The sequence below is a fragment of the Hypanus sabinus genome, chromosome 15 (genome assembly GCF_030144855.1).
Source record: "Hypanus sabinus isolate sHypSab1 chromosome 15, sHypSab1.hap1, whole genome shotgun sequence".
NCBI classification, from domain to species: Eukaryota; Metazoa; Chordata; class Chondrichthyes; order Myliobatiformes; family Dasyatidae; genus Hypanus; species Hypanus sabinus.
In genome coordinates, this window is record NC_082720.1 from 89,404,692 (window position 1) to 89,417,758 (window position 13,067).

Below are 13,067 nucleotides of genomic sequence, written 5' to 3' on the forward strand. Positions count from 1 at the left end.
ATCAAGGGGTGGTGGAATCTGTTTTTACATCCATGAAGGCTGGTGCACTGACGTTAAGGTTCTTTACAGACACTGCGACCCGAACCTGGAGTTTCTCGTTCTGAACTGTAAGCCTTTCTATTCACCGCAAGAGTTTTCCTCATTTATCCTTGTCGGTGTTTATGTTCCACCTCAGGCCAAGGTGAGCGAGGCCATTCGGCGGCTGGCTGATCATATTATGCGTTTAGAACGGGAACACACAGATTCGCTGTTGATCGTCCTAGGAGATTTCAACAGAGCTAAACTGAATCACGAACTCCCGAAATACAGACAACATGTTATCTGCCCCACCAGGGACAGTAACACTCTGGACCATTGTTATACTATCCTAAATAATGCTTACCATTCTATTCCCCATGCAGCCTTAGGACTCTCTGACCACTGTCTGATCTACCTCATCCCAGTCTATAGGCAGAGACTTAAATCTGCTAAGCCTGTGGTGAGGACAGTGAAGAAGTGGACCAGTGAGGCTAAACAGCAACTTCAGGACTGTTTTGACACCACTGACTGGGGTGTCTTTGAAGCTGCAGCCACCAATATACATGAACTGACAGACGCTGTGACATCCTACATCAGTTTTTGTGAGGATGCATGTGTACCCACAAAAACTTTCCGGACCATCGCCAACAATAAGCCATGGTTTACCCCCAAACTCAGACATCTTCGCCAAGCTAAGGAGGACACCCACAGGAGTGGGAATAGGGCCCTGTACAGGTTGACCAGAAATGCACTGACCAGAGAAATCAGAGTGACCAAGCGGCTCTACTCCGAAAAGTTGAGGAATAATTTCTCAGCTAACGACTCATTGTCGGTGCGGAGATGCCTACAGGAGGTCACTGGCTACAGGAGACGCACTGCCCCCCCCCCACCCCCGCTGAGGTTAACAAAGCTTTGGCTGACTACCTTAATACCTTTTACTGTAAATTTGAGAGGGTCCATCTTACACCTGCCCCTCCCCCCTCTTCGGTCTCTCTTCCTGCCTTCCCTCGACCATCACTCGATGGCACTCATCCCCCAATCACTGCAATCACCTCCCCACCATCTCTGCCCAGCCCCCCTAGATCACAGCTCAGAATCAGTGAAGGAGAAGTATGTCGACTGTTCCAGCGACTTAAGACCCGAAAATCTCCAGGCCCAGATGGGGTCTCCCCCCCCCCCCCCCCCCCCCCGCCGTCTACGAGCCTGTGCTGATCAGCTGGCTCCCATCTTCACTCAGCTCTTTAATAGATCTTTGGAGCTGAGTGAGGTTCTGACTTGCTTCAAGCGCTCTACCATCATCCCGGTCCCCAAGAAACCCACCATCACAGGACTGAACGACGACAGACCTGTCGCACTGACATCTGTGGTCATGAAATCCTTTGAACGCTTGGTGTTGAACCACCTGAAGACCCTCACCAGCAGCCTGCTGGATCCCCTGCAGTTTGCCTACCGGGCAAATAGGTCAGTAGATGATGCAGTCAACCTGGGACTGCACTATATCCTGCAACATCTGGATCATCCTGGGACCTATGCTCAGATGCTGTTTGTGGATTTCAGTTCGGCATTTAACACCATCGTCCCTCATACCCTCTGCTCCAAATTGTCTCACCTCACTGTGCCACCTGTGATTGGATTTACAGCTTCCTGACCAACAGAAGTCAGCAGGTAAGGATGGGACAGGTCACCTCGGATACTCGAATCACCAACACCGGTGCCCCCCAGGGGTGTGTCCTCTCTCCACTGCTGTTCTCCCTCTACACCAATGACTGCATCTCCTCCAACCGCTATGTGAAGCTTTTGAAATTTGTAGACGACACCACCGTCATCGGACTCATCCAGAACAGTGATGAGTCTGCATATCGACAGCAGGTGGACCAACTGGCGCTCTGGTGCAGTCGGAACAATCTGGAGCTGAACACGCTCAAGACAAAGGAGATGATAGTGGATTTCAGGAGACATCCCTCCGTTATGTCCCCCCTCACAGTCCTCAGCAGCCCTGTGTCCACCGTGGAGAACTTCAGGTTCCTGGGAACCACCACCTCTCAGGATCTGAAGTGGGAGCAGAACATCAGCTCCATCCTGAAGAAGGCCCTGCAGCGGATGTACTTCCTGCGGCTCTTGAGGAAATATGGTCTGCCTCAGGAATTGCTGCTGCAGTTCTACACTGCAGTCATTGAGTCTGTCCTGTGCACCTCCATCACTGTGTGGTTTGGAGCCGCCACCAAGCAGGATAGAACCAGACTACAGCGCACAGTGAGGACTGCCGAGCGCATCATTGGAGCCTCCCTGCCCTCTATTGTGGACCTGTACTCTTCCAGGTTGAAGAAGAGGGCGGGGAACATCATAAAGGACTCCTTCCATCCTGCGCACGGACTGTTTGAACTGCTTCCGTCTGGTAGGCGCTTCAGATCCCTCCAGACTGAGACTAATAGGCACTGGAGAAGTTTTTTCCCTACTGCGGTCACTTTGCTGAACAGTTAACTGCCGGTTAACTGTCGGCTAACTATTACTTGGATTGCACTACCTGTATGTATAATCTATATTTTCATTTATATTTATCATTATTATTGTTATGAGCAGAGAGACAACATCTGCTGGAAGTAAGTTCCTTGTATGTGCACAGGTACTTGGCGATTAAAGTCTGATTCTGATTCTGTCTATTGACTGAACCCATGGAAAGCATCCAGCCCAGCTGGGGTACCTGGCTAAGTACTAAAGACCTGCATTGATCAACTGGCTAGAGTGTTCACTCAGACCATGGCAGACCAATTGAATAACTACTTTGGTTCTGTCTTCACTAAAGGAGGACATAAATAATCTTCCGGAAATAGTAAGGGACCGAGGGTCTAGTGAGATGGAGGAACTGAGGGAAATACATGTTAGTAGGGAAGTGGTGTTAGGTAAATTGAAGGGATTAAAGGCAAATAAATCCCCAGGGCCAGATGGTCTGTATCCCAGAGCGCTTAAGGAAGTAGCCCAAGAAATAGTGGATGCATTAGTGATAATTTTTCAAAACTCCTTAGATTCTGGATTAGTTCCTGAGGATTGGAGGGTGGCTAATGTAACCCCACTTTTTAAAAAAGGAGGGAGAGAAAAACCGGGGAGTTATAGACCGGTTAGTCTGACATCGGTGGTGGGGAAAATACTAGAGTTGGTTATCAAAGATGTGATAACAGCACATTTGGAAAGAGCTGAAATCATCGGACAGAGTCAGCATGGATTTGTGAAAGGAAAATCATGTCTGACGAATCTTATAGAATTTTTTGAAGATGTAACTAGAAGAGTGGATGGGGAGAGCCAGTGGATGTGGTATATTTAGATTTTCAAAAGGCTTTTGACAAGGTCCCACACAAGAGATTAGTGTGCAACTTAAAGCACATGGTATTGATGTGGATAGAGAAGCAAAGAAGCAAAGAGTGGGAGTAAACGGGACCTTTTCAGAATGGCAGGCAGTGACCAGTGGGGTACCGCAAGGCTCAGTGCTGGGACCCCAGTTGTTTACAATATATATTATTGATTTAGATGAGGGAATTAAATGCAGCATCTCCAAGTCTGTGGATGACACGAAGCTGGGCGGCGGTGTTAGCTGTGAGGAGGATGCTAAGAGGATGCAGGATGACTTGGATAGGTTAGGTGAGTGGGCAAGTTCATGGCAGATGCAATTTAATGTGGATAAATGTGAGGTTATCCACTTTGGTTGCAAGAACAGGAAAACAGATTACTAACTGAACGGTGGCCGATTAGGAAAAGGGGAGATGCAACGAGACCTGGGTGTCATTGTACACCAGTCATTGAAGGTGGGCATGCAGGTACAGTAGGCAGTGAAAAAGGCAAATGGTATGTTGGCATTCATAGCAAAAGGATTTGAGTACAGGAGCAGGGAGGTTCTACTTCAGTTGTACAAGGCCTTGGTGAGACTGCACCTAGAATATTGTGTGCAGTTTTGGTTCCCTAATCTGAGGAAAGACATTCTTGCCATAGAGGGAGTACAGAGAAGATTCACCAGATTGATTCCTGGGATGGTAGGACTTTCATATGAAGAAAGACTGGATCAACTAGGCTTATACTCACTGGAATTTAGAAGATTGAGGGGGGATCTTATTGAAATGTATAAAATTCTAAAGGGATTGGACAGGCTAGATGCAGGAAGATTGTTTCCAATGTTGGGGAAGTCCAGAACGAGGGGTCACAGTTTAAGGATAAAGGGAAGCCTTTTAGGACCAAGATGAGGAAAAACTTCTTCACACAGAGAGTGGTGAATCTGTGGAATTCTCTGCCACAGGAAACAGTTGAGGCTGGTTCATTGGCTATATTTAAGAGGAAGTTAGATATGGCCCTTGTGGCTAAAGGGATCAGGGGGTATGGAGAGAAAGCAGGTACAGGGTTCTGAGTTGGATGATCAGCCATGATCATACTAAATGGCGGTGCAGGCTCGAAGGGCCGAATGGCCTACTCCTGCACCTATTTTCTGTTTCTATGTTTCTAGATCTTTAACTTTTACATCAATTCAATTCAATTCAAGTTTAATTGTCGTATAATCATACATGAGTTGTGCCAAACAAGACAATGTTACTACAGGGTCAAGGTGTAAAATGCCTATTACCGACAGTCATTCACAGTAAACACACATAAGATCACAGACACGTAATAAGAGTCCAGACCCACCGATATCATCTGTCAACTGGCTGACGTCTGCTAAGCAACACCATTGCTTTGAAGCCTAGTCATCGCGTACACAAGCACGTATAGAATGTCAGTAAAAACAGAACCAGGTAAATATATACAGTGCGTATATAGTCCAGATCCCTCAGTCCATTTTAAATCTTCAGTCGTCACAACTGTGCTATGCCGCCCCCAGTCAAGCAAGTGGCCCTGAAAGTTGAAGCTATGTTTATTGAGTGCAGCTAAAATAAATTTGCAGTCAGCCACACAAGAGCATGTGTTCTGCTGAGCGAAACCCTGGGAGGGCAGCTCTGACTCCATTTTGGACACCGTACAGCTTTGTCCCCTCACTCCGGGTGGCGGCACTGAGGCTGCAGGCCTGGTCGCTGCTACAACTGAGGACTAGGCCGCCTCCATCCGCCCCGCTCGCATCCAAAAATTCAGTGATTCGAACTTGCAGCGTACCAGATTAACGAAGTCCAAAGGGGTCTTGAGACCTCAAGAAAAGTGACCTTGACAGCCACTCGCTACTTGACTGTGAACCTTGATTCACTCAGGCAGCAGCTTGTGGTGCAGCTCCTTCATTATCTCTGCCAGCAAGCAATTCACTGACGGTGTAGACCTGCAATCATTAATATAGAGCAGGATCTTGTCATCAGTAGGATGGCATCACCTTTTGTTGACCTCATAGAAGCCACTGTGACTCGTCATGCCACCATCTTGCTGGAAGATCAGCAGACTAAGGCACTCACCTGCTTCGATTATACCGGTGCCCGAGAAGAACGCGGGAACATTCCTCAATGAATATCATCCAATAGCACTTGTTCTACTGTAATGAAGAGCTTTGAGGTCAACGATGGAATATACAAACTCCTGACTGAAAAGCAACTTTGATCTGCTTCAATTTGCCTACTGGCACAACAGGTCAAAAGGAAATGCAGTTTCAATGGCTCTTCACTCAGCCCTGGAACATCTGGACAGCAAAGATCAGGATGCTCTTTATCGGCCACAGCTTAGCATTCAATACCATCAATCTGTCAACACTAATCAATAAGCTTCAATACCTTGCTCTCAAATACCTTCCTGGGCAATTGGATCATTGATTTCATCACTCGCAAACTCCAGTCAGTTTAGATTGGCAACAACATCTTCCCCACAATCTCCATTAGTACAGGTGCACCACAAGGCTGTATGCTTCTCTATTCACTTTACACATGACTCCTAGGCTAAGCACAGCCTCATTGCTCAATCAAAGGTGGTAACAAATCAGCATATAGGAGGGAGATCGAAAATCTGGCTGAGTGGTGCCACAACAACTTTTACTCAATGTCAGCAAGACCAAGGAACTGATTATTGACTTCAGGAAGAGAAAACTGGAGATCCATGAGCCAGTCCTCATCGGGGGGGGAGGGGGGTGGGCATCAGTGGCTGAAAGGATAAGCAACTTTAAATTCCTCGGTGTTATCATTTCAGAGAATCTGCCCTGGGCCCAGCACATACAGTAAGTGCAATTATGAAGAAAGCACTGCAGCATCTCTACTTCCTTAGAAATTTGTTGGGTATGGCCTTTCATTGACTCTAGGACTTGTTGAGTATGCCTGCAAGAAAATGATTCTCAGGGTTGTATATGGTAACATATATGTACTTTGATAATAAATTTACTTTGAACTACAAGCAGGCTTTTTCCACTGAGGTTGGGTGAGACCAGAACTAGAGTAAAAGGTGAAATACTTAAGGGGAACCTGAGGGGAAACTTCTTCACTCAGAACAGTAAGAGTGTGGAATGAGCTGCCAACGCAAGAGGTGGATGCCGGCTCAATTGTAACATCTAATGTAAGTTTAGATAGGTACATGGATGACAGGAATATGAAGAGCCATGGTCCCAGTGCAGGTGTATGGGACCAGGCAGAATGACAGCTTGGCATTGACTGTGTTGTAGTATTCTATGAAAGACTTTTTATAGATGTGTAGTAGACAGTGTATTGATTGGCTGCATCATGGCCTGGTATGGAACCCCAATGCCTTTGAACAGAAAATCCTACAAAAGCTAGTGGATTTGGCCCAATACATCACAGATAAAGCCCTCCTAACCATTGAGCAGGTCTGCATGAAACACTGTCGGAAGAAAGCAGCATGCCTAATCAGAGATCCCCACCATCCAAGCCATGCTCTTTTCTTGTTGCTGGGTAGAAGGTACAGGAGCAGCACCAGGTTCAAAACCAGTTACTACCCCTCAACCATCAGACTCTTGGAACATAAGGGCATAACTACACTCAGTTGCCCATCCACTGAGATCTTCCCACACCAGTAATCTCACTTTAAAGATTGTTTTTGTTAGCTCATGTTCTCATTATTTATTGCCATTTACTTATTTTTGCATTTGCAGTTTGTTATCTGATCTCTGGTTTATCTTACGTTGATCCTGTTATAGTTATTATTCTATAGGTTTGATGAATATGCCCACAGGAAAAGGAACTTCAGGTTTATATATGGTGACATATATGTACTTGATAATGAAGTTAGCTTTGAACTTTGAAGTTTCCCTCATCTGTCAAGTGGCTGCAAATCCAGCACCACACAATAGGGGGTGCTATTGAGCTTAACTGGATCTGACTGGACGGGCTGTTCCAGCTGGTGGCACAGACAACAACTCACTTCACTGTGTAGGTGTGAAAATTTTAAACATGTAGTCTGTTCCATGGGAGCAAGAATCCCTCGAGTCACCAAAAAAACAGATGACTGCCTCATACCTAACTGTTTAGATTCACCTTATAGCAATCCCCTCGCATGCAGAGTCTTCCTCTGTCCAGCCACATCACCCTGGTAACCAGTCCTATCTACCCATCAAATTGGGATTTGATGTCTGGGCGGGGAGCTTACTGTTTGTATAACTGGAAAATTAAAGTGATTGATTAAACAGGAAGCTTACTCTTTGTATAACTAGAAACAAAATGATTGATTAAACTTGATTGCAAGAGTTTGGAGAAAAGTTAGACTATTGATTGCAGCTCTGGTCCCCTGCCTACAAGAAGGATATCACTAAGATTGAAAGAGTGCAGAGAAAATTTACAAGGACTTTGTCAGGACTTGAGGACCTGAGTTATAGGGAAAGATTGAATAGTTATGACTTTATTTCCCAGAGTGCAGGAGAATGAGGGGAAATTTGATAGAGGTATACAAAGTTTGTGAGAGGCATAGGTAGGGTAAATGCAAGCAGGCATTTTCCCACTGAGACTGGGTGAGACTAGAGGTGAGGGTTAAGAGTGAAAGGTGAAATGTTTAAGGGAAACAAGAGCAGGAAATTCACTGAGAGGGTGGAATGAGCTGACAGCATGAGTGGTGGATGCAAGTTGGATTGCAACATTTAAGAGAGGTTTGGATAAGTACATAGATGGGAGGGGCATGAGGGCGATGGTTTAGGTATGGGTCAATGGGTCCAGTCAGAATAAAATTGTTCTGCATGGATTAGATGGATCAAAGGGCCTGTTTTGGTGTTGTAGTGCTATGAATCATAGAACAATATAGGGAGGGTGAACACAGACTTCTTTCCAGAGAAAGGGAATCAAAAGCTAAAGGGAAAAGGTTAAAGTGGCAGATTTAAAAGGCAGTTGAAAGATAACTTCTCCCTGAGTGTGGTCACTATATGGAATAAGCCAGCAGTGGCTGTGGCAGCTACAATAACAACATTGAACAGGCACTTGGGCAGGTAAAATTAATATGAAGAATAGTTCTATTTATCACATGTATATCGAAACGTACAGTAAATTGCTCTATTTGCATTTGAGCAAAGCAGCAAGGATTGTGCTGGGCAGCCTGTCTGTGACGCCATGCTTCCAGCACCAACGCAACATGCCCACAACTTAGTAACTGGAACCCGTATGTCTTTGGAATAAGAGAGGTAACTGGAGCACCTGAAGGAACCCCGTGCAGTCACAGGGAGAATGTACAAACTCCTTACAGACAGGAATGGGAATCAAAACCTGATCTTACAGCTGGCGCTTAAAGTGATGTGCTAATCGCTATGGTACCATGCTGCCACACCTTGGATAGGAAGAGTTCAGAGGGATATGAGCCTAATAGGGTAAATAGGACCAGTTTAAGTGGGCATCCTGGTCAGCAGGAATGAGTTGGACCGAACACCTATCACCATGTTGCATTACAGTGAGGACCTACAGCACAGCTGGAGCTCAAAGATTCAAAGTACATACAGGTCACCATTAACAACCCTGAGGTTCACAGTAAATACAAAGAAACACAATAGAATCAATGAAAAACCACACGCAACAAAGGCAGACAAACAACCTAAGCGCAAAAGATGATAAACTTTGCAAATACAAAAAGAACAAAAATAAAAATAAACAATATATTAAGATTACAAGTAGGATAATTAAAGGGGATGCAGTGGGTATTGTATATTTGGATTTTCAGAAGGCCTTTGACAAGGTGCCACACATGAGCTGCTTACCAAGTTAAGAGCCCGTGGTATTACAGGAAAGTTACTGGCGTGGTTGGAGCATTTGCTGATCAGTCGGAGGCAGTGAGTGGGAATAAAAGGGTTCTTTTCCGGTTGACTGCCAGTAACTAGTGGTGTTCCACAGGGATCGGTGTTGGAACCACTTCTTTTTATGCTGTATATCAATGATTTAGATGATGGAATAGATCAGAATCAGGTTTATTATCACCTGCGTGTGATGTGAAATTTGTTAACTTAGCAGCAACAGTTCAATGCCATACGTAATCTAGCAGAGAAAGAAAAAATATTAAAATAAAACGCAATAATAAATAAACAAGTAAATCCATTAAGTATATTGAATAGATTAAAAAAAGTTTGAAAACAGAAATACTGTATATTAAAAAAAAGTGGGGTAGTGCCCAAAGATTCAATGTCCATTTAGGAATCGGATGGCAGAGGGGAAGAAGCTGTTCCTGAGTTGCTGAGTGTGTCCCTGTACCTCCTACCTGATGATAACAGTGAGAAAAGGGCATGCCCTGGGTGCTGGAGGTCCTTAATAATGGACGCTGCCTTTCTGAGACACTGCTCCCTAAAGATGTCCTGGGTACTTTGTAGGCTAGTACACAAGATGGAACTGACTAGATATACAACCTTCTGCAACTTTTCTTGGTCCTTTGCAGTAGCCCCTCCTCATTAGACAGTGATGCAGCCTGTCAGAATGCTCTCCATGGTACAACTATAGAAGTTTTTGACTGCATTTGTTGACATGCCAAATCTCTTCAAACTCCTAATAAAGTATAGCCGCTGTCTTGCCTTCTTTATAACTACATTGATATGTTGGGACCAGGTTAGATCCTCAGAGATCTTCACACCCAGGAATTTGAAGCTGCTCACTCTCTCCACTTCTGATCCCTCTATGAGGATTGGTATGTGTTCCTTCGTCTTACCCTCCTGAAGTCCACAATCAGCTCTTTCGTCTTACTGTCATTGAGTGCCAGGTTGTTGCTGTGGCACCATTCCACTAGTTGGCATATCTCACTCCTGTACGCCCTCTCGTCACCACCTGAGATTCTACCAACAATGGCTGTATCGTCAGCAAATTTATAGATGGTATTTGAGATATGCCTAGCCACAGTCATGTGTATACAGTATAGAGAGTAGAGCAGTGGGCTAAGCACACACCCCTGAGGTGCACCAGTGTTGATCATCAGTGAGGAGGATACATTATCACTAATCCGCACACATTGTGGTCTCCCGGTTAGGAAGTCGAGGATCCAATTGCAGAGGGAGGTACAGAGGTCCCCAGGTTCTGCAAATTCTCAATCAGGATTGTGGGAATGATGGTATTAAATGCTGAGCTCTAGTCGATGAACAGCATCCTGACGTAGGTGTTTGTGTTGTCCAGGTGGTCTAAAACCATGTGGAGAGCCACTGAGATTGTGTCCGCCCTTGACCTATTGTGGCGATAGGTAAATTGCAATGGGTCCAGGTCCTTGCTGAGGCAGGAGTTCAGTCTAGTCATGATCAGCCTCTCAAAGCATTTCATCACTGTCGATGTGAGTGCTAATGAGCAATAGTCATTAAGGCAGCCCACATTATTCTTCTTAGGCACTGGTATGATTGCTGCCTTTTTGAAACAAGTGAGAACTTCTGCCAGTTGCAGTGAGAGGTTGAAAATATCCTTGAATACTCCCGCTAGATGGTTGGCACAGGTTTTCAGAGCTCTCAAGGGTTCACTCTCTCGAAAGATAGTCTAACATCGGCCTCTGAAATGGAGATCACGGGATCATATGGTGCAGCAGGGATCTTCACAGCTGTAGATGTCTCTTTTTCAAAGTGGGCATAGAAGGCGTTAAGTTCATCTGGTAGTGAAGCATCGCTGCCATTCATGCTATTGGGTTTTTGCTTTGTAGGAAGTAAAGTCTTGCAGGCCCCGCCAGAGTTGCCGTGTATCCAATATCACCTCTAACCTCATTCGAAATTGTCTCTTTGCCCTTGAAATAGCCCTCCGCAAATCATACCTGGTTTTCTGGTACAGGCCTGGGTCGCCAGACTTGAACGCCACAGATCTGGCCTTCAGCAGATGACAGACCTGCTGGTTCATCCATGGCTTTTGGTTTGGGAATGTACAGTAAGTCTTTGTGGGCACACACTTATCCACACAAGTTTTAATGAAGTCGGTAACAACAGCAGCATACTCATCCAGGCTTTGTTACCAAGTTTGCAGATGAATTGAAGATTGGTGTAGGTAGTGTTGAGGAAACAAAATGACTGCAGAAGGACTTAAACAGATTAGGAGAATGGGTAAGAAAGTGGCAAATGAAATACAATGTTGGTCATGCACTTTGGTGGAAGAAATTAATGTGCAGACTATTTTCTGAATGGGGAGAAAATCCAAAAATCTGAGATGCAAAGAGACTTGGGAGTCCTTGTGCAGATCACCCTGAAGGTTAACTTGCAGACAGAATTGGTGGTGAGGAAAACAAATATAATGGAACATAGAATATAGAGTAGTACAGCACATTACAGGCCCTTCGGCCCACAATGTTGTGCGAACCCTCAAACCTTGCCTCCCATATGTTAGCAATCATTTCAAGAGTCTAGAATACAAGAGCAGGGATGTGATGCTGAGGCTTTACAAGGCACTGGTGAGGCCTCACCTTGAGTATTGTGAACAGTTTTGGGCTCCTTATCTAGGGAAGGACGTGCTGGCATTAGAGATGCTCAGAGGAGGTTCACAAGGATGATTCCAGGAATGAAAGGATTATCATATGAGGAATATTTAATGGCCCTGGGCTTGTACTTGCTGGAATTTATAAGGAGAAGGGGGAATCTCAATGAAACCTTTTAAATGCTGAAAGGCCTAGACTGAGTAGATGTGGAAAGAATGTTTCCTATGGTGCAGGAGTCTAGGAGAAGAGGGGTGCAGTCTCAGGATAGGGGGCATCCATTTAAAACAGAGATGCGGAGAAATTTCTTTAGCCGGAGGGTGGTGAATTTGTGGAATTTGTTATCACAGGCAGCTGTGGAGACTAGGTTATTGGGTGTATTTAAGGCGGGGACTGATAGGTCTTGATTGGCCACAGTATCAAAGGTTATGGGGAGAAGGCAGGGGAGTGGAGCTGAGGGGGTGGGGGGAAGGATCAGCCATGATTGAATTGTGGAGCAGACTTGATGGGCCAAATGGCATAATTCTGCTCCTATGTCTTATGCCTACATCTCGACAACATGAGATGAAGAATCCTTGAAAGTGAGTCCATAGGTTGTGGGGAACAGTTCAGTAAGTTGAGTGAAGTTAACCCCTCTGGCTAAGGGGTAATAAGTGCTCCTGAACCTGGTAGTGTAGGTCCTGTGGCTTCTCTACCACCTTCCTAATGTCAGCAGCTCAAAGAGAGCACGGCCTGTTACATGGAGATCAGCAAGAGAACATGCTTGGTTTTCTTTTTACAAGAGCAGGATAAAGGACTGGAGGTGAAGATGGTGGGTGCCACAGTTAGCACGATGCTATTACATTACAGAGCATCAGAGTTCAGTTCCATTGTTATCTGTAATGAGTCTGCACGTGTGGATTTTTCTGGCTGCTCCCATTTCCTTCCACATTCCAAACACAGACTGGTTAGTAGGTTCATTGGTCATTGTAAATTTTCCTGGGATTAGTCTAGGGTTAAAACTGGGGATCGCTGGGTGGCATGGCGCAATGGACTGGAAGGGCCTGTTCCGTGCAGTATCGCAATAAATAAATTTTTTAAATATGCAAGAATTATAGCAGGACCAACAGGTTTCACAATGCTGAAGAGAAAGCTGACAATTAAAATTCTGAAAGCATTTTTGGGTGGGTGATACAAGATCTACAGCTCATGAGCAACAGAGTCAAGAGGAAACAGGAAATTCAGGACAAAAGGCTTGCACCAGAATCCTGGTCTCAGTCAGAGAG

General features: G+C 45.2%; 1 protein-coding gene across 2 annotated transcripts in view; it reads right to left on the bottom strand.

Moving 5' to 3' along the window:
- mgat4b (alpha-1,3-mannosyl-glycoprotein 4-beta-N-acetylglucosaminyltransferase B) overlaps window positions 1-13,067 on the bottom strand; it is a 305,024-nt gene that overhangs the window by 45,702 nt on the left and 246,255 nt on the right. The gene's annotated exons all lie outside the window — the stretch shown is intronic.